This window comes from Diadema antillarum, unplaced genomic scaffold, assembly GCF_040938485.1.
Source record: "Diadema antillarum isolate AM-2024a unplaced genomic scaffold, OU_Dant_1.0 seq00001437_RagTag, whole genome shotgun sequence".
In the NCBI taxonomy this organism is placed as follows: Eukaryota; Metazoa; Echinodermata; class Echinoidea; order Diadematoida; family Diadematidae; genus Diadema; species Diadema antillarum.
In genome coordinates this window covers 315280-338319 of record NW_027272187.1, presented here as the reverse complement: position 1 = coordinate 338319, position 23040 = coordinate 315280, and the positions used below count along the sequence as shown (strand labels likewise).

The 23040-nt window shown below is 38.4% G+C and overlaps 1 pseudogene; it reads right to left on the bottom strand.

Annotated features, from left to right (window-relative positions):
- Window positions 1–8334: 8334 nt before the first annotated feature.
- Window positions 8335–23040, bottom strand: LOC139709464 (cholinesterase-like; annotated as a pseudogene).

Genomic DNA, 23040 nt, shown 5'->3' with positions numbered 1-23040 from the left:
TGCGTTACAGTTGCAAAGTATACCTGAGTGGGAGTTGCCTGCGAGGTGCTGCAGCTAAGGGCCTCCTACTGGTGTTCTGCGTGTGCCTCTGCGGGCAACCCCCCGCTACTCATCCGGAACGAGTTTTGAGCATGCTCAAGGCCTTAATTGTCACACTGTGTCTTGGAGAAGCCTTGCGGGTTGACTTGCAGAGGGGGAAAAAATTGCTACCAGCACCTCCCAGCAGTTGGTTCGCACCTGACAGCACGTACACTTTAGCACATTATCTCGCCCGTAGTTGCCCGGAGGTGCGCACGCAGGTCCGATTTACCAGCAGCCAAGTTTTGAGCATGACCAAAACTTTTTTCCTTGTGAGTCACGGGGATTGCCCCCAGAGGTCCACGCAGAACGCTAGTAGGAGGCCCTTAGAGGCAACATCTCACAGGCAACTTCCAGGTAGGTAGGCTACTTTGCAGCTGTAACGCAGGTACTTCTCAGTCCCCGTATGCGGCCAAGATAATGACATTCTGTGGGACTTCTGCCATTCCTTAAGAGGAATTCCTTCACTGAGGTATCAGCCCCCACGCGCCTGGCACCCAGGTCACACGGAATACCCGCAAGTAGAACTTAAAGGGCAAGTTCACCTTTATATACACGTGGATTGAGTATTAGTAGGAAACATCAGTGTAAGTTTGGGACAAATCCGACAATCCGTTCCAAAGTTATGAATTTCTGAAGTATCTGCGCAGTCACAGCTGGATGAGAAGATATCTACAGTGTATGATGTCACATGCGTACAACGATGTAAGGAAAATAAAAAGAGAATTTCACAAAACTTTGCTTTTTGAATAAAGTGCACATTTCTTCGATTTGTTACTGACATATCTTAGGGGTAATATTACTCCCCCTGCCTTCTGAAAAAGAGAAGTCGAGTGTTCTTTTGTTATGCGAGAAAAGTGAAACTATGTTGAATTTTCTTTATTCTTCCTTTATATTGTTGTACTCATGTGACATCACATGCTATGATAGTCTTCTCATCCAGCCGTTACTGAGCAGAAACTAAAAAAAATTTGAACGGATTGTCCGATTTTCCTCAAAATCTCACTGATGTGTTCTACTAATATCGCTGCATTCACTCAACCCACATGTCTATGAAGGTGAACTAAATTGTCCTTTAAGTAGAATGCCGCCAGCAAGCAAAACACATTAAAAACTCAGAAATTGTTCGGTATCTCCACAAAACTACCCACACGCAACAAGCCCACGTAGCTTGCCCGAAAAGGTGTGACAGGTCCTAAACATGGTAGCGGGTAAACAGGATCTGCGTGCGCACCTCCGGGCGACTACGGGTGAGAAACGTGCTAGGTCCTGTCATGTGCGGGTCATGTGCAGGGACTTCCGGGTAGTAAAAAATGTTCTTCGCAAGTCGCACGCAAGGCTTGTCCGGAAAGGTGTTACACGGCCTTTATGTAAGAACTGCGTATACCACCTAAAGCAAACAGAGTCGACCGATACTCATAGTGACTTTTTTAAATTTCAACCGCCCATCATTCCACAATCTCTGTCACGATGATTTCTGAACCGACTCCATCAGACACTATCACACACACACACACACACACACACACACACACACACACACACATGCAAATACGCCTAACACATGTACAATTTATTTTCTTATCGTAAATTTGACATTCATTTACACACAGCAGCACAGACTTGCAGAACTTATCACTCTCGGCCAAGGCATTTTTTCTGTCTTAAAGGTTCATGAATATTTGCACAAAGTATAATCTTATCATCCAAGCATTGCTCTTAGTGTACAACGGACAATATATTTTGATTGTGTAATATCAAAGTCTCTGAAATTGGACTTTGTGTTCCCTACGTATAGGCATATCTGTATAGTGATGTGTGTTTTCTACACGTATATCAGAATGAAGACACGTATATCAGAATGAAGACACGGAGAGTTAACATGATTTTGCTCCATCATAAACTTGAATCATGGTTTTACGAGTATCCTAACTTGAAGTGCATTCAGTATTGGACAATGATTTTGAAATCTGTTAGAAAAGATGAATGTTTTGTTTTTCAGCATAGCTTCAAAATTACATGAAAAGGCAAGGATCTGTCCCGTGCGAAGGGAAAACGGCGGTGATATGCCTGCTTCCCCCAAAATGACATCATCACAATGACGCAATAATGATGATGCAAATCTATAATGCCGAGAGACTTGTTTTGATTGGAATAGCTGGTCTGTGCTGTGCGGAGAACTTTGTGTGAGGTGCGCAATTTACTTTGCGAATGAAGCTGATGGCGTGTTGACTGGTCACACTTGAAGGTTTGCTTCACGGAGCGCTTGTACCTCTCCGGTTTGATCTCAGGCAGCTTGTCAGGGAGAATGCTGATGTCAGATGGGGAAGCGGTCTCTCAAAATTGATTCTTTTTATGGGAAACTCGGTTATCGGTTTAACGTCCCAGACAGCAAAGAACGAACGAACAAACAAACAAACACTACACACACACACACACACACACACACACACACACAATCACACAATCACACACAATCACACACACAATTACACCCAATCATGCACATACATGCAAATCAACACAAACAATCCGAAACGCGCTAACACGCCTCGGCTGCTACATACACTGATATAGTCCAAGTGCCAAATTCAGTTTCGGGCCTAACTTTGTCTTACAGTCCGCCCATTACTTTTAATGAATTTAACCTATTTGGAAGGTGCTTGATCCGGATAGTGATAAGGCAACTATTGCCCTCACCCCCTCCAAGAGTTTTGAGATATCCAAAATGATTAAAAATTGAAATTTTGACTTAAGTATTTACACCAATAGGTGGAAAATTCAAAATGAATTGATAGTTTTACCCTATTTCAAGGCTGCCGAATTCGAAACTGATGGAAGCTATTCTTGCATTCCTGAGGATTTTTTTTGATATCAAAGATGTTTACCAAAAATGTATAGTTCATTGTTAATTGTTCCTTTTAAATGGTGACAAATGGAAAGATTTGATGTTCATACCCTAAGAGGGTGCTGAATTTCAATCGGGATATGCAACTGTTGCCCCATGAGGGCCTTAAGATATTCAAAATGGCCCTAAAAATTGAAATTGTAATATTAGTATTACCTTATACAATGGCAAAAATGAAATATACATATATATATATACATATATATATATATATATATATATATATATATATATTGAATAATAGTTTTACCCTATTTCGAGGATGCCGAATCCGAATCTGGTTGACGGAACTTTTTCATCCTTGAGGGTTTATGAGATACGTTTTTTTTTTTTTGTGGCATTTTTTTTTCTCTCAGTATCATCTTTTACGCCCTCGAATGCAGGAGGAGACGATCTTCGACTTGGTGTTTATTTGAATTAAATCTTGTCGAAGACTATAGGAGACTACCCAGCCAAACTGTCATTATCTTCACTACGGAATGATCGCTTTGACCACTTGTTGACAGCTAACAATATGAGTATGTATTGTACATGTATATCTATAATGAATTTAAGTATGTATAAGGATATATGTATTTATGTATTGATATATATATATATATATATACATATATATATATATAACATATGTATATATATATATATATATAGATATATATATAGAGAGAGAGAAAGAGATAGTATACAAATAATTGATGTTTGTAAGTGTAATGGACAGAGTATTTCGTGACATGAAAGATGAAATCATCCATTACGAGACACAGCCGAGTTGAATGGATCAATATGATTTCATCTTTCACTGAATGACTGTCCATTGCACGGATGAAAACATCTATTATTTGTTTTATAACACCTAGAAATATATCCTTGTCATGTGATGTTTGAAAAGATTTAGAAAATATAGATTATATAGATAATGTAGATAATATTGCTTGGATAAAAGCAAATAAATTATTTTTAAATAAACAAAAAACCAATAACATGTTATTCAGTAACTCTGTTAAACAACTTCCTGACCAAGTGGTATTTGATAATTCTGTCATTAAAGAAGTCAAGACTACAAAATTTCTCGGTATTACAAGTGACAATAAGCTAACTTGGAATTGTCATATTGATAATATTTGTAAGATAGTTTCAAGAAATATTGGCATCATTAATCACGTTAAACGGATTCTCCCCAAGTCAGTGCTTCTTATGTTGTATGCAACTCTTATTCTTCCTTATCTTAATTACGGCGTAATGGCATGGGGAAATGCAATACAAACTAAAATGGACAGGGTGCTTCTCTTGCAGAAAAGAGCGATGCGTTTGATATGCAATACCGCTTATAGATCACACACTGATGTTTTGTTTAAAGAAAACCGTATTCTTAAGATTACTGATTTATATCGTCTTCAGCTGGGTTGTTTTATGTACGATGTAGAAATTAACGCTACTCCTGTTGTATTTAAGGAAATGTTTCGAAAAAATAATGTTATACATAATTACTCAACAAGGTATGCGAATGATTATCATCTTCCTAAAAATAGAACTAGTTTTGCAAACAGAAATTTCATGTTTACTGGTCCTAAGCTTTGGAATTCCTTTGATCGTTCAGTAAAACAAGCTCAGAACTTGAATAGTTTTAAGTGTAAGCTAAAACATGTGTTTCTTGATAAGTATTAATAAACAGTTTTATGTTAATAAAACGTATGTATATTTAAATCATTGTTTTCTAGAAGTACTTTCATTAAGTGTACTCGGAAGGTTATCTTCTGTTTCATTCGTTATTCTAATGGTACACTGTATATAATGTACACTGTAAACACTTTATACATAAACTTGTGCTTTGTAACATATACATGACTTGTTTGTATATCCGTAGTACGGTTCATGTGCCCTTGTAAATAGTGTATATATGGTGTTTTTGTTATTTCACTCAGCCTTATCTTTGATATCATTTTGACTACATTTGACAAGCAGTGCTTCTAAGTAGTCCCCTCCACATTTGTATATGGTGTTATTCTATCTCAGAATATCACTATATTTTGTATATACATGTATTATACTCTGTATAGTTTTAATGCCCACTATGTGTTATACCCTGTATATTTTATCATATAATGTCCACCATGTGGAATATGAATAAATTTCATTTCATTTCATTTCAATGTGCGATCTGACATTGTCTGAGATCGAGAAAGTGCTGAGCTGATGACGTACTCAATATATATATACTGTATATATATATATATATATATATATATATACATGGTGTCCCCCCCCCCAAAAAAAAAAAAAAAAAAAAGCGGAAAGGTGGATTTTCAGAACGTTGCGTTCTAAAAGTGATACATTTTTTTTTTGACATCATTAGAAAGAGATACCAAAATAATCAAATTTGGTTCAGTACTTTTATTCTCTGCCAATTTCTGTAAATGCAGTCATTTTCAAATTTCGCTTGATTTTTGCGACGTATGAGCGAATAATTTGGGTGCGACAGGCGTTCCATATGGTGAATATACTATTGTGTGAGCCTGTTGATCCATGTCAACAAAAGATACAGCTTTTACAATGGGCGCAGGCCAGAATGAAACCCCTGAAAACGTGCCAAGCCAGTTTTCCTCATACAGACTTCGCTGCAGAGAGCTCCGGGTCGCTCAATACTGTTGTTTCTTTTGTCTCTGGCATTCTCGCTTTAGGCATAGCAGACATAACAATGAACTGCTGACGATGGGCTGACAATTTTGCTTTTAAACGGAGAAAACATCAATAAAATATGGTTATTTCCTTAAAAGTTGCAAACAGTAACATATAACATATGAGCGGAAAGCTTACGTTATTACAAAAGTGATCGCTTAAAATTTAGCGTTACAGTCAAAAAGGTTACATTAATCAATGGGAAATTTCAGCTTTATTTTGAATATCAAAAGTAACTTTTTATTCTATCAATAATATCTAGCAATGTGATTTAGGAAACTATTCTGAAAGAATATGGCTTATCCGGCAAATTGCATGACCCCAAAGATTATCATTATTACGCATTTGCAGTAAATGTTCACGATCTTATTTTTGTTAGCTTTTGATAAACTAGCATAATTATAATATTAAAATTCAAACTTGGTTGGCGAAATCCGATTTTAGTGCACTTTGGCGTAGTGGCATCGTTTAGATGTGGCATCTAGCACAAAGCGTGTCGAATACTCGTATTGGAGCATTGAATTTTGGTAGGTACGGAACGAGTTTGAGCAGTTTTGAGAGCAAAAATAAGGCGCTCCAGAACGAGCTAGCAGCCGTTTTGACCCAATTTGAGCGTGAAAATGCTGCTCTAATTTGCGTCTACGTGCTGTCGACCTACTCCGCTGCTTACCCACGAGGCTGCGTTCGGAAAATGGATAGTCATCGGAACGGCAAGGTTTGTCAACATTATATTATGTAAAATGGCGATTCTGCGGAGCGAATTTTGAAGATGGTAGTCTTTGGAACGGCAGAATTTGCTCAAAAAATGTACAATGGTGATGCTCCGAAACAGATTTTGGGAAAATTTGTGAAAATGATATGCTCAGGAACGAAAAGTTATGGCCGAAAATGAGGGTCTCCGGTACGTCCCCAATATGCATACATATGGGAGTACCCCTCCCCCTCCCCCCCCCCTCCCCCCGGATTGCACGGTGATTTTTTTTTTTTTTTTTGGGGGGGGGAGGCACGTCCGCACACACACACACACACGCACACAAACAAACGCACACACAACACACACATGCACACACAAATGCGTACACACACACAGTGTGAAAGCTGTATTTTTTTTTGACATTATAGATCAATGGGCTTACACAATACACCGCTGTATGGAACGCCTGTCGCAACCAAATTCTTCGCTCATACGTCGCAAAAATCTAGCGAAATATGAAAATTACTCCATTTACAGAATTGGGCGTAGAATAAAAAGTTCTGAACCAATATCAATTATTTGGAATTATTGCCTTCAGCGGAAGATGCATTTTCTAATGATGTAAAAAAAAAAATACAACGCAAGATACTGAAAATCCACCGTTCCGCTTTTTGGGGGGACACCCGGTATAATGCATTCTTGTGTTCATGGGCATAATGGTTTGTATGTGAGAATGTAGCTCTTTTATTTATGTCTCTTACATTTAAAAAAAAACCCTTAAAAAACAAGAAAGATTCATTGCATAGACAATTCCTTAGTTTGGATTGAATTTTCTTCTGTTTATCTCAGTTTTTATGTGATGAACAACGTGTACAAAAGCTGATTATATGCTGAGTTTTAACTGAATACTTATCATGTTTGAAAGTGGAAATTGAACAGACAGTTCCGGTTTGAATTTTTTTAATAAACAAAGGACAATTTCAATATCAATTTTGACTGCATTATATTTTGCAGGGACTGTAACAATATCACAATGTACAAAATGGCGGATGGTGCACGACGAAACTGACCTTTGTGTGATTATTTCGGGATTGGTGTGACAGATGAATGGCTTCTAAATAATGATCACACATTTGGCCATCGATTCTAGAGACAAATTTGAATTGTCGGGATGAAAGTAAAGAATAATGGGAAAATGCCATCCACATATTAAAAACTGTAAGCGAGAAAAGCTCTGTTGCTAGCCGTAATAAAAATCGATGACAACATATCAATTGTTTATCCGATAAAAGGTATTACACCCTAGTTTCATCATAAATGTATTAAGGAAGTCGACCAGTTGTCTTTTTTCTCTTTTGACCTGAAAGTTGCAATCGTGAATCAGAAATTGAGCTGTGTCATTAAACATTGCAGTCTTGAAATCTAAAACTGGTGTCTCAGCAGTTTTCCTGTACGTATTAAAGTAATGCCACTATCAAAGTATGTTATTTCTGAAATTAACGTATATGTACACAATATTCATCTCTGAGGACATTTGTAAGAAGGTACATTATGACACGTTTGATTTCATCCATATTAAACCTTCGCCACCCTCTCTTGTTATAAGCTTTTACTTTTCATTTTCCTTTCGAACAACTTTTTAACCCAGTCACCGAGCCAGTAGGCTTGTCCATGATTTTTTATAGGTGGTCCATAAAGTCTCAATGGTTCAAAGTTCAAAGTTTATTTCATTTTTCAACAAAAACATATGTTTCACTTCATTTAGTAACAGAAAATAAGGTAAGTAGAACATAGTGAAATAAAAAGACTACAACAATTGAGGACCTATAGTAATCATACATTGTATTGCAAGAAAGAAACAGAAGTGATCAAAGTGAAATACATGTATACCGTTGTTTTAAATGCGAAAAATGGAGGGACCCACTAAAAAGACAGAGCTTGTAGTATGTGGGTCCCTCTGGTTCTCAATGGTCCGCTTTCAATTACACGTGGTGCCATCCTTGTAATCTTCGAAAGCCCGCTGCCATTCGACCATGTCGTCCTTCCAGTCATCATAACTTTCTCGCCATTCTTTCTCCTCCTGGTCAATGCTGCCTGATTATTAGAATAAAATCGTTGATAGAGTCAGTTTAGCCTTATGTTAGGTAAAAATCAGGAAAACTAAAAAAAAAAGTAAATATTAACAAAAATGTTCAATGAATAAGAGGTTAAAACAGTGGCGAACAATTTCATAACTTCCTTAATTTTCATCCAATTTGGATCAAATTTTCATTGTTTCACCTAGAACAGTTTTTTTTTTTTCAGACATACCGTTCAACTGATGTGGAATTTCATCATTAGTGATTAGGAAGAGAAGGACGTAGAATATAGGGAGTGACATGGAGATGTCAGTTCAGTTCCTTTTTTCCATGATACAAAAACTCGAAAGTAAATATAGTGTTCAGACAGAGCAAAAACACATAACATTAAGTGGATGTAAACGAAGACATGTATGTAGACATGAAAGGAATTAATCACATGTAAATTAAATGTTAGTATTACAGGTTAAAATAGAATACACAATTGCTTATTTTTATGACATTTTTGTAAAAAGTTTTATATTTTCCCTTTCATTTCTGTCATAAAAAGATTGCAATTACAAATCAGAACTTGGTGCACGAACTTTCACGAAGAGAAACATTGTTGATTGGATGACCGCCATTACAAAATGCATTCAAAACAGGTTAATCAATGTAAAAAAAAAATCAAGGAAATCTTGGACTCACTTGTAAAGCTAATGAGAGTAGGCATATAGTGATTCCAGAAGCGACATCCCCTTGCTCTAGCGGCTCTTCCCACTCCCAGCTCAAGGGACAGCTCTTTGTGACTGAGCTCAGGGATGGTGTAGAGAGGCCAGAAATCTTCCCCGTCTCCTCGGGGAACGTCTTCACTGGGTCTGCTGGGATCTCTGTTATACAGCAAAGAATCATGATTTGTAGTCATCTTAAGGGCCCCTGACATCGAAATGCATGTTGATTTTTGTTGATTTATGATATACACCCTCAACATCACCTTTGCGGTGAAACGAATATCGAGAAGCATTCCATATATTTTTCACAATTTTTTCTTATATTTTTCGTCAGATTACTTGGGAACGCTCACAAAAATCCTTCCAAACCAATATTCCTTTTGTGACCTCATCTGTCAATCATTGCTAAAGTACTGATATCGATGTTTAACAAAAGACATTGGAATGCACCTTCCCCTCGACTCAGCATAACTTGCATGTTTCTTCGCCATGTCTTTTGTTAGTCACATTGATATCACAAGTATTCTGAAGAAAAATAGAAGAAAAAATCGTTAAAAATAATAATATATGGAATGTTTCTAGGTATTCGTTTCACCGCAAAAGTGATGTTGAGGATATCATAAATCAACACAAATCAACATGCATTAGGATTTCATGGGCCCTTTGAATACGAGTGCCGTCATTCAATCAAAGAAATTCCATATTGATAATTTATTGTTAAGACCAGTTAGGTTGCTTATATTTGAAAGCCTAAGTGCATATCACTAGACTTCATCTTCATGAGTGTATGAAAATAACTATATATGTTATAAACGGTTCCATGACATTTGCTGGTGCGACAATTGCTCCCATGACATTTCTTCACGTTATAAAGCCAATCATAAATTCAACCCACAAACATAACCCCAACCCTAATCCTAATCCTCATATCAAACCAAACTTAAAACCCCATAACAATCATAACCGTAGTACCCTAAGTCCTTGGACAAAAAAAGAGAACCGGAGCAATTGTTGCAGGAGCAATTTAATGTTGTGTCACCGTCGTGAATCCGCATGGATTATTGCACAACCATGCGGAGATAACTCTACCACAGAACAAAGTAGGGCGCCATATGTTTATGTATCTTCTTCTTCATTTCTGTTGTCGAATCCTTGCGGTTCTTGTGACATGATGGTTCATTACTTTTTGTCCAGTATAACGTCCCGAAGATCCTTCATCTTAAGTCATGTGTCCCACCTAATGGGCCGAATGCATAAAACAAGCAATTGCTTGTAAGCAATTGCTTCAAGTAAAAGCACAAGCTCGTCTAGCAAAAGGTCTAGCTCAAGCAATTGCTTAAATCCATATGCATAACCTTTTGCTTATGCTAATACCTTTTGCTTGTCCCGCACAAGCAATTGCTTGCGTTTTCAGCGAAAGGGACGTCACGCCTGTGCGAACACAAGAACAAAGGCGAGTGTGGCAGCATGTATTTGAAAGGGCATGTCTGTGTGGAAACTTTCCTGACATAGCAGAAGAGCTATGAAATACACACACAGACACACACACACACATCTATACACAGCGTTTATGCATTCGGCCCTATATGTCTCGACTGCATGGTCTCCCTCTGCCTCTCTGCTCATGAGATGGTGTCCGTAGTAATAATTGGGGGACTAGTTTATCTTTTCTCACTAAAGCAGTGGTCATCCAGTTTCAGCCTTCACAGTGTTATCTTATCAAGATTTTTGGTAGATTACTACAGTTCTGTATTGCTTATTGTGTGATGATCTGCATCTACCTTGACATTGGGGGCTGATCTGAGTAGTTGGGTGCAACAACTATCCAATTTCTTGGCGTCTTTGTTGGTGACTGTCCAAGCTTCGTACCCGTAGAGTAGTATTGATTCCACAGTAATACTTGCTTGGAAGAAATTTATTTTCCTTTCCTTACTCATTGTGGATTTCCACACCTTCTTCATCTTGTCTAGATCTCTCCATGCGTGTGCTTCTTTTTTTTTTTTGGACACAGGTAGGCCTATCTTTTCCTGTGCTGTATAGGTGGCTACCAAAGTATCTGAAGTAGCTCATCTTCATTTCAGCGGGGGTATCTCACGACACCGACACCCATGAGTCATACATCCCACGAGTCATACAGCCCACGAGTTCGACACAAGGCAAATAAAGCCCATAAGTTCGACACTAGGTAAAAACAGCCAACGAGTTCGACACTAGGTAAAAAAAAAACCACGAGTTCAACAGAGACAACACAGGGTTTAATATGTCGGTCTTAAGGGCCTTGTTTGCTTAGTGTCGAACTCATATGGGTTGTTTGACTGGCGGGTGTCGGTCTCGTGACGTGCGCCCATTTCAGCTTGAAGCATACAGGTGATTTTCCTGTATGGATGGTTAAAAGACATGGATTTTGTCCAAATTCTTAGCATTTAGATGCAGACCCACTTCAGCAGCTTCTTTCTCAACCTTTGGAAGAAGGGATAGTGCTAGCTGAATTTCATTGGAGACCAATTGAATATCATCAGCGAAGTCAAAGTCAGTAATGATTGTTTGACCAAGGGTCTTCCGCTTCTTCGTTTCCCAAAGTGAGTCCAACTTCATCTTCCATATCACCTGTTGCTGCCCTGAGAACGAAATTTAAGACTATCAGAAACAGTTGGGGTGCCAGTATGTCGCCTTTAGCACTCCATTATTTACAGTGAAGAGATTTCATTAGATTGTCCCTAGGAGTCTTTGCTTTAGCTGGAGTGTTTTTGTATACACCAGCTCCATTGCTTTAATTAGTGTTGCTGAGATTCCATAGGCTCTCCGTATTTCCATCACCTTGCCACTGTTGACATAGTCAAAAGCTTTGTTGAAGTCCATACAGCTGGACGTTTATTTGCTTTGATACCCTCTATTAGTGTCCGTACTGCCGTACTGCTCCTTCCAGCTCCGAAGCCGTTTTTTGTTGGTCCTGAGATGATCACGTAGCTTCCAACGTATTCTATTCAAAATCATCTTGTTGAAGAATTTACCCACCACAGATGCTAGTCTGATTCCTCTATAACTTCCGGAAGTATACTGAGGTTTCCATTCTTGTATCGGGATAATATTAATAATTGACCATAAATCCGGCTTTTCCACTTCAAGAGCTTGGTTGCAAAAGTAAAGTAAGATGTTGTCTATGTGACATCTCTTAACAACATCTGGTTGTATCCCATCTTCTCAACTTGAGATAAGTTCATTGAGCCAAAATGGATCTTCACTGATATCCAAATAGAGGACTTGAACAAAGTCTCCCTGATCATTATCTGTACAGCACGGTACTCGCATCCTTAGCTCCATCCAGTATGTTGTTGAAGTGATTATATCCCTGCTTCTTTCTCTCTTCGACAGAGTTCCCTTTGATGTGACCCTTTTTGATGGTTTCCGTGTCAAGTCTGATTTCCGTCATTGATAAAGTTTCTTTCTTCATGTGTGCAGTTTGCATATGATGAGTAATATAATGTGAACGCATATCTAATTTTGACAAATTATGCCAAAGGGTGTTTTAGGATGATTATATATATATATATATATATACATATATACATATATATATATACAAACAAATGTATACTAGAATTGTATACATACACATACATTGCAACATGTTGATATGATATAATTTCATAAAGACAGGTTGACGAAAACGGAGAAAATCCACTCCTAAATTACAACAAAAGGAGCTGCCTCCATCTGTTTTCTGTCTCAAATTCTTGGAGTAGTTTGAGTGATATCAACCCTCCCAGGACGGCCATTTCAAAGGATCTAGATAATTACAAAGTAGAATAGCTGGTGTGGTTCTGCTTTTTTTCATGAATTTTTCATGTATCGGCAATGCGCAGAAAATGTCTGCGCTCGCTGAAGAGCTCTTTCACAAATGCACTGTGGGATTCCTCGGTGCCCTTGTTCGCTTTCTGTTGTCTCACCGCGAGTTGCACTTCCCATACGATTCAATGGAATTGTTTGTCTGCTTTTTCGTTGTCCCCCCCCCCCACACCTTTTTTTATTTCTTGGCAATAATTCAGATTAAAAGAGTTAAAAGTTTCTAAGTTGTACTGATTTGCGGTCACTGGAGTCATAGTTCACTACTGCAAGGCTTCAATGTGCTGATCACATGATGGAAATCGAAGAAATCTTCTACCAAAAAATACCTCTGGATAAAGACAGAGCGTGATCTGAGTGCATGTGCAGCCAAAAACCGGGGCAAGTTTGTCCCGTGAGCTATCCCATAATGAATCTAAAAACGCTGCTCTGCGCACGATACCGAGATATTGGCGATACCGAGCAATTGTAGCACAACACCTCCCACTCGGTGACACCTGAGACACTGGGACTTGGTGATTTGAAAAAACTCTCTCCAGGGATCCAAACTTTTTCATTCCGCATCTTTATGACCACAACAGTTCAATGATTACAAATATGACAGGAGACCCATGTATACTGTTAATTTAGAGTGATTCAGAAATCCAAGTTTTCTACAACTAACTCCCTTAAGAGCCCTGTCACTGGAGAATGCTTTCGAAGCAACTGCTGCGACTCGTGCGACTGAAAAGACTAAAAAAATGGCATGCCCTGTCACTAACTAGACGCCTCTATGCCAATTTAAGAGAAATCGCTGAACGAGATGGCGACTTGTTTCTCTAGAAGTCACAGAGACGTCGCCACAACATTATCGAGCCGTCTCTGAGACTTCTTCTCAGGAGCGGAAACGTCTCCGAGCCAATTTTCGATATCGATAAAAGTATTAAAAAAATAACCAATACCATTCTTTCGCGAGTCCTTGGAGATCAGGCTAGTCCCCAGGAGACGTCGCGGAGACGTCTCCGTCACCTTTTTCCTAACAACTGAGATTCGAGTGTATAGTAATAGGTTTTGCGCCTAGTTTTCAAGCCAGTGAGATACCCACTTTAGCCTAATTCCCCCTATTTGTTTGACTGTTGAGTGAAGAATACTGCACAAGTCATCATTACTCGCAATTACGAAGCACATTACAAAATGCAAATTTATCGGAATTTTAAGTTGAGAAATATCAACTTGAGGACATGTGAATGAGAGCTTACCCTGACTTTGCAAAAGTTTGTCCAGAATTCCATGAACTTAACGGAGAGGGCATTTTCTTCTGCGGTCATATTGTGTGCCTTGATGTTGTACAGCTCGTCAATAAAGGGCATCCCAAAGACAAAAGTCAGGTCTTCTGCATGGCCTGCGCCGAGCCATGGCGTAGAGGGGTAGATATCTCCAACCTGAAAAACGCTCCTAGCAATGAACGGAACAAGTTTATACATTTCAGTGGATCTAAAGAGTGATTCGCAGTGACTACATTTAATAAAAGGTCAGGAACGGAAGATCATCGTCACCACTTTACACACTGATTATGTTGACATTTTGAAGAAAAATAATTTGTTGCCACTACATTATCATTGGAAAGCTTTCTGTAAAATACTTCAATATTTCAAATATTATTACTATTATACACACAGCCAATAAGCTTCCTCTTAATCGATGAGGCATAACTTGGAATAGGTTTAAACCAAACGTATGGCAGGAATATTTCAAAACATAATTATTGACTAACTTCTCTGTGAACATCACTATGAAAATGAGAGTAATCTGCTGAGGCATGCATGAGTGAACACACATTTAAGACAAAAATGTCATTTTTTCAAAAAAAAAAAGATGATAACATCAGTCTTGTTAAGGGTCTGAAACATTCTGTTTCTGGTGAATATATTGGTCCTGCTGTTCTGTTATCATCCATTGTTTGATTCCATTTATTTTATGCCATATTCACAGTACTCTTTTGCATTGTATAGTGTGATCACTCACCCATTAATAGGTACAAACACGACGACTCCCTCTTCTGTTTATAATACACTATCAACATTTGTTATCAATTTTTCAATAAAATGACTTGGTTTTGCAGTTACGGGAGGATTGAACGCGGCCAGTTTTTCCCCAAAATTGTGCCCGCTGGAAAACAATAAAAAACACACGAAAGTTCCAAGAGGTGTGAGGGGTTAAAGGATTGGTGATGAAACAGCAACATCACTTGAACATGCACCAAAAACAGAATATTTCACAGACCCGAGTCCCCATCCCGTCAAAAAAAGATTGTTACTCGTACCTGATTTAACATGTCATTGTCACTTTCACACAGAAGTTGGGAAGTAGATGTAGAAATACCCCTCTTAAATTATCTTGCTCAAACCCCATTCATTCAAAAAAGTAAGTCATATATATTAAGAGGGGAGTTACATTTTTTTTTCTGTGTATTATGCTATTCAATAGCTCATATCATTCTCATCCTATACCATAAAAAAGTGTAAAAAGGAGGGTACAATGTAAACACACACATACACACACACACACACGCACAAATCAGTCTACACGTTTTGACAAGAAAAATGTGAACGAGACTGCGTACTTTGTTGGCTCGTGGGTCATGAAATATTTGTATACCGTCCCCCCGGCGTTTTGCGTGCTCCCTGATTACGTAATCTGTTGGGGCAGCGAAATCGAAGTCGGTTTCCACGATCAACAAGGGATGGAAAGTAGTCCGCGTCCGGGTCATCTGCGATGGTCCAGTCAATGTACTCCTGGTTGATGGCATCTACAAGGATATCATCATTTAAACCCGTAACTCTTGAAATAGTTTGAGAAGGAGTCGAATGTCGTCCGATTGACCACAGGCGGGGTGGGGCTGCCGACATACTCTGGTAGATAGAGGTACGGAGCCAAAGTCCCCTCGTCCTTGTTGAACCCACGAGTAGGGGTACTCTCGCAAAGTCTCCTATCTCGTAAAGGCTCATCGGGGTGTCTTCCAGAAATGTACCGTCAAGAGTAACTGGGTAAACCCCCGTCGAGATTATACAACTATTAAGCAGTTGAGAGGAGAGAGAGAGAGAGAGAGAGAGAATACAATAATGTAATTGTGACACATTGTAATATGCTATTAGGGAACACATATATCTAATTGCACATTTTAAGGCAACATCGTAATAATTGGACAGCATTATAATCATGCCCAATTAGGACTGACGGCGTGCTCGCAATGTTACAGCAGATTCTACTTTTTCTTTAATTATTTCTTTTTCCGTTCATCCAGTTTTCTTTAATAAAGAAACTTTATCTGTTTTGATTTAAACAGTATCAAAATACATATATTGTAATGTTCTTGCCCATAGGACAGGCTGATGTCCATGCTTTCCAATGCCTAGAAATTTAGATATCTCGCAAGTGATTGACAAATTACCTTACATCGACGTAAATAATCGTCCCACAATATAACATGTTTGAACGTCAGTGGAAGGCATTTTGGTCAGTCAGTTGCAATAAAAAACATCTCGACGGAAGAATTTCATGAATTTGAATTGATATCTCATTCCTTTTGCTCTTAAGGGAGATAATCAATGGCAATACTTTGTGGCAACTCTACATATCTATTCGTAGTTTGAAAATGCGTAACATGATTCCCTGTAATAGTAATTAATGTTATACATTGAAAGATATGACACTTAAATAACTAAATATTGTTTTTCAATTCTTAATTCATTACATTGATTAATTATCTTATATTCATACACGCATTGGACAACAAAATGGTAGTAGGAATATCATCAGCGAATAAAATGAACGACAGGAGAAGAATTAATAATGTCTTAATGATGTATAGGACAATATGCCCGGTATTCTTTATAATATGATACATGAAGGAAGACATGATGGTCGATAGTATCGTAGGCTTTATATTTAGGTCCAAGAGTAAACCAGTTTCATCTTTTTGGAAGAAAAATTAATGATAAAAAATCGTAGTTCAACTGGAGAAAAATCTTCAGATATTTTTTTTTCCTGAAGCCTAATTTTGTCTAATGACAAAAAAAAAAATGAAAAAAATCAGATTTTAGAATTCCTATTTCCCTCCAAAATATTCAAGAGTGCATGTGGCTAAAGAGAACTGGGACTCTAATTTGCAGCTTGGGTAGGATCAACCGTTTCATAAAACTGGAATTTCCTATGCTAATTTTGATAAACGGAGATATTATCCAGTACAGAATGGTAATATTAAAGTTACGTTCTAGTGATGAAACTATATGACATCTTACTCGTTTTAAAAATTTAGTACGTTTTGCCATCATGCATTATCCGGTATACATAGCTACTTTTTTTGTTCTAACACTTTGAGAATCTTAAGTATTCTACGTTGGTCTGTTGCCATCTTCTTTTCCTTGGAGTGAGAATGTGATTGCTGCTGTAAAAAGTGTGATTTTTAACAATTTGTAAGGGTTGGGTTTTTTTTTAAAAATCAATTATCATCTGTTCCACATAGCATTTGTTGTTATTTTAACCAGAGTTTACCTCATTTGCTTTCATCCTTAGTTCGTCAGCATCTTGGAGTTTGAGGCAGGCAACCAAAACTTCGGAGGTGGACGTATCGCACCCGAAGGCGACCCCCAACTCTCGGGACAGCCTCCTTTCCCTCTCTGGGTCGTGCTTAAAGGCCCAAGGGCTTAACGCACTACCGCTCTGTTTCAGTGATAAACGTATAAATAACAAAATTAGAATAGAACAAAATACATAGATTATGTTAAGTCAAAGGGATTCCATCTGACTTCGTCTCTGATTAACATTGTTCAAGTGGAACACGAATAGCAACTTTGATTCTGCGGATACAAAATGTTGTTTGCATTTTACATAGGCTGTAATACTGGACATCGTCTTCACTGAAAATCTTTCATTGGAAAGTTACTTACGCACGAACACATATACGCTCACATTCGCATAATGCACATAATGCATTCACATACAAACGAACACAAACACAGACACACATGATTATATAAATTTACAATATATATCGCTTGTTTGAGCAAAAAAAAAAAACACATAATCGACTTATTTCGCCTTATTGCCTGGTACTCCTATCAATCACTGATAGTCAATGGGTATTAATGGACATGTGCTCTTTTGTGCCATAGAAATTACTGTTCGGACTGCAGAACTCACCTGTAAGATGGCTTTATTGAAGAAACCTCGGCTGAGTTTTGAAAGGAGGTGGAAACTGACGCTCGCCGAACCGGCACTTTCCCCGAAAATGGTGATATCATCCTTGTTACCATCAAAGGCTGAAAAAAATAATCAAATTTAATTTGATTTTTGACGAATGATATAGTGACGCTTTGGTTGGTGCTCATGCTCACGTTTTAGAGTGATGATTTGTAGCATTGAGTTAAAGTCGAAAACTACTACATTTTCAAGTTTACTTTGTAGCATGGAGTAAAATCAGAGGAACTCTTGAGATGACATTACGTTCATTTTTCTTTCACGACACTAACATCAGCCAGATGCTGTTTTTTTTTCTACCGAATCCGCGCTGCTAAGGTAAAAATTCATAGATACAAGACACAAAATGATACATGAAGCTACTAATAATTAAACAGTTTACAAACATTTAAAATCCCACGTAGTACACAATCAATGTCATTTTAATAAATTACAAGAGTACAAGAATACCTGGAACATATAGCCCTACATCATTGATTATGCAAATTCTTTAAAAATTGGTTCATACCTGTACCTAACATAATTTATTCCTTTAAAAAATCCGGCATGGTTGAGCCTATACATGGTTACACATACACAACATAGACGAAGTATTGGTAAGGAATGAAATGATTTTCTATAATACTTTTATAACTTGCTCGAGGGAGACTCTTTTCCTTAGTATATATATATATATATATATATATATATATATATATATATATTCTGAAGGAGAGAGTGTAAAGTAGGTCCTCCGTAGAGTTCGAATCAATATGTCATGCACGCATGAACCAAAACTGTACATTCTTACAATAGATATTACATTAGTGTTATCAAAATATTGATTCCGAACGCCCCATGAGAAAGCCGATAGATACCGTATGATTGGTATTCACTTAGTTGTGATATATTTATTTTTCATTGTGCTCAATATTACACCTTTTCCTACGTCATAGAGAACATATCAATGAACTCTCTTTATTGGGGTAAATTTCTTGAATCTGTTCTTACCCTCGATGTTGTTATAAACCCATTCCAGCCCAGCGACCTGATCCAGCATACCATAGTTTCCTAGTGCCACATCGTCCTCTGGAGAGAGGAAAGGAAAGAAGGTAAGTCAGTTGCAGAGAGAAATACGGTAAGTGACGATATTGGGGATATATAGCGTTATGCATGGTGGATTACATATACACACACAATGTACATACCTGCTATAATACTCCCATGCCACAGAGATTTGTTCTCATCGGTCACTCGTCGGAAGAAAAATTTGTTGCTTCCGACCAATCCCCGAAGTGTATCTAATGGCAGTCTGATGAATCCGACTTGTGTTGGTGCACATGGACCATATCGGGTCATTGTCAGGCATGTCGGGCGTGATCCGATGAGGCAAGATTGTCCGGTAAAGATCACGCGCTGACACTGACTGACCTATAGTCGACCAAAACGAGTCGTATTCAACAGACTGCGATCCGAACACTTCGGTGGGTGGCCGGAGGCAACAAGTGACCGATTGGATGAAATCTCTGTGGAGTAGGGGTATTTCGCTTGATCACTATAAACCTGACATCCCATGATAAGTGACCGATTGGACGAAATCTCTGTGGAATAGGGGTATTTCGCTCGATCACTGTAACCTGACATCTCATGATAACATAGGCCGAAAGATATTCGCCTAGATGCATTTTGATGGCCTTTACTACTTAGTCTACAGTGAAGAGAGAGAGGTACATGTCCCTGGTTTCGGTATGTTTTCAGCGGACGCCGCGGCGCGCCGGTGCAGAAGTGATTTGAAGGAAATGATGTATAAAGCTTGACTCATATATATAGTATATTCCTGAAACTAAACATAACTATGTCAGAGGTTACATTGCTCTCTAAAGACTGAAAACGTACACAAAACGGTTCGACATAGGCCGAGAAAACAAAAATAAGTGTCGTACATAATACAAACTTGCATCATTTTACATATTTATAGGATTATCAACAAATTGCCTTCACAGAAAATTTAGTTGAAAATGAATGAGGAAATGTGCACTAAACTATAAAATTGACATTTTAATCCTTCGTGTAAAGTTTCTTGCAATATGATTGTACAGAGCACGAAAATGGGGTAGTTTTACTAGCTCTCTACGAGCAGCTGAATGCAGTGCAAAGGCTTACTATCTAGCGAATGTTCACTTGGGAATCCACGATCTGCACGCAATCGTGATTCTGTGATCGATATCTAAATTTCTCACATTAGAATGTACTCAGTGCGCGTAGTTGTAGAGATACTAGCTAGCTACTGTGGCTAGCTAGCTAGCGCGGTGCCAATGGCATCACAGAAATCTGTGGTGCGATGGCGTGTGTGTGTGTGATCAATGCATTCATCTCAGCTGTGATATAAAGTGACTGCTTCATCAAGTAACTGAAGAATTTCGTAAATTGCAGCAGAAGTAGGCCCTACAACATATCAGGTAGGGTTTAAGAATTATTTTAGGAAACTAAGACTGATTTTGACGATGATCTGGATATAACGAAGCCGCTTTAGGCCTACTTCTAGTCCTGGACCTCCTTCTCTCGCAGTTCTACGCTGTATACTATAGCTCGGAGGAATCAAAAACGGTGAATACACGGTAGCCTATTACATTACACAGCGCAGCGGTGTCGTTCGCTACGCGCTGCATGCACTGCTGCAGGCCTTAGTAGTAGAACTAATGTTAAGACTGCACATTTCTAAAAGGGAACATTGTCATCACTCTAGTAAAATGCTCGAGAGGGATATAAACCAAACATCGACTGCTTTCTTTCGGGTCATGGTAAAACTATTTGCCCTCGGTGATTTCTCAACAGTGCCATGGCCATGCCCCTCGACTTTGTCTCGGGGCATGATAGCACTGTTGAAAAATCACCTCGGTGCACGTAGTTTTACCATCACGTTACCTCCGTGAAGCAGTCGATATTTGTATCTATGCTAATCACGCAAGTAAATGACGATGATCCACTACGTAATCCTACTATTGCCAAAATACGTGAAGTGCATACCTGTTGAAAATTGCGCAAAGATATTTAAGCGGTAGTTTATGGTCACAATTATGACGTCACCAACAGTCACTAATGGGATGCCACTGTAATCATACGTCATAGCCGTTCCAGCGCTGAAACCTCCCCCGTGAATCCACACCATTACAGGAGTGCCAGATTGCTACAAGATTAAAGAAAAAAAAAACACAACACAGGAATGTATAACGGTACTTAGCACACATTTTCACAATCAAAATGTGTATGTGTATGGGTACTTTTTTAAATACTGTATCTTCAACTAATCGTTTTCACTAACCATTTAGAGGAGATGCATGCAATCATTCTAACTCTGTAGGGATTGCTATATTTAATGACAGTTATCTACACTAGAAGAAAGAAGTTGAAATTCAGTTGTTATCCGTTTGATACAGACAAAAAATGTGTATCATTGTGTTCGATGTAAAATAACGATATGAAACCCTGATATCATTCATGAGAATAACAAGGTGTGTGTGTGTGGGGGGGGGGGGGGGGGGAGGAGGCGTGGATCAGTGTCCATCTGGGCCTATTTCAAAACACAATCTTTCTCAACTTAATGGATTGCTTGTGTAAAGCTGTTTTTGTTCCAACTGATTGACAATTCGCCTTGTTATACAAGCACCGAATGAAGCAGTGCTTTACCAGGAGCTATATACAAGCACCGAATGAAGCAGTGCTTTACCAGGAGCTATACGAGAGTATTCCTAAAAAAAAAGGTAACAGAAGCTTAAAGGTCAGCTTTGTAAGGAACACTTGGTTTATTCTTGTGAAATGCTTACTTCAATACGAAGTAACTCATCAGCTTTAATTTGACATCTTGACATCTCAACATCGTTACGGATCACAGAGTTTGGGTCCTTCAAAGGTGAAAGGCAAAAACCTACTTTTTCTATAATGCAATTATTTGAATAATTAGTTTCATAATATATGCATTTTTCTGTTGTTGTGAAACATTGTACTTTTTATTTTATTGAATTTGTGCAACAGCAAACTTGTATTATTGGAAATCAATTTATTTGGATTGAAATTTAATTTCAATTACTCCTAAGTTGCAAAAAGTTGTCCTGTTTAGTGTTATCTCCAATCCTTGGAATGACCGCCGATAGTAAGGAAGACAAAATCCGACTTTTGCACAAGTCATTTCTTCCAGAAAATACCACAAGTATACACACAGACACAGACACACAACATACATTAATGTCGTGTGTATGTGTGTACGTGTGTGTGTGTGACATGTTAAGTGCTATAATTATCATTCGGTTATTACCCGTTGGCTAGGGACATAGATGTTCAAGTACAAGCAGTCCTCTGACGTGACGACGTATAAATCCTCATACGGGTCTTGTACACAGGCCGCTGAGAACTCGGTAGCATTTCTTTCGCCCGTCCATGCAGCCTTTGGTAGTGGGGGAGTAAATCGCTCTGGCGGCTCGGCAAAGGGCACTCCCTGTAGAAGAAAGAAACGGAACCATCTTTAGATTCTCTTATCATTATACGTAAATATTGCAAAGACCACCAAAGAGATTAAATCATATATGTATCTTATTTTCATTATCTTTTTCTTATAAAATAAAATTAATGTTCAAGAAGATTAAACAGAATGACCGTTGTCGGTTCATGATGACTTACCAGAAACACGTCGACATCGCGAGTCTTATTGATGAACTTGTCTTCGCTGAAACGGACAGTCTTTCCGACGAGGATTCCCTCATTGACTGTCACTCGAATATTTTGTGCATTCACCACTTCGAGGACAGTGAAAACTGCCAGGGCAAGGTGAAGTGTCTTCAT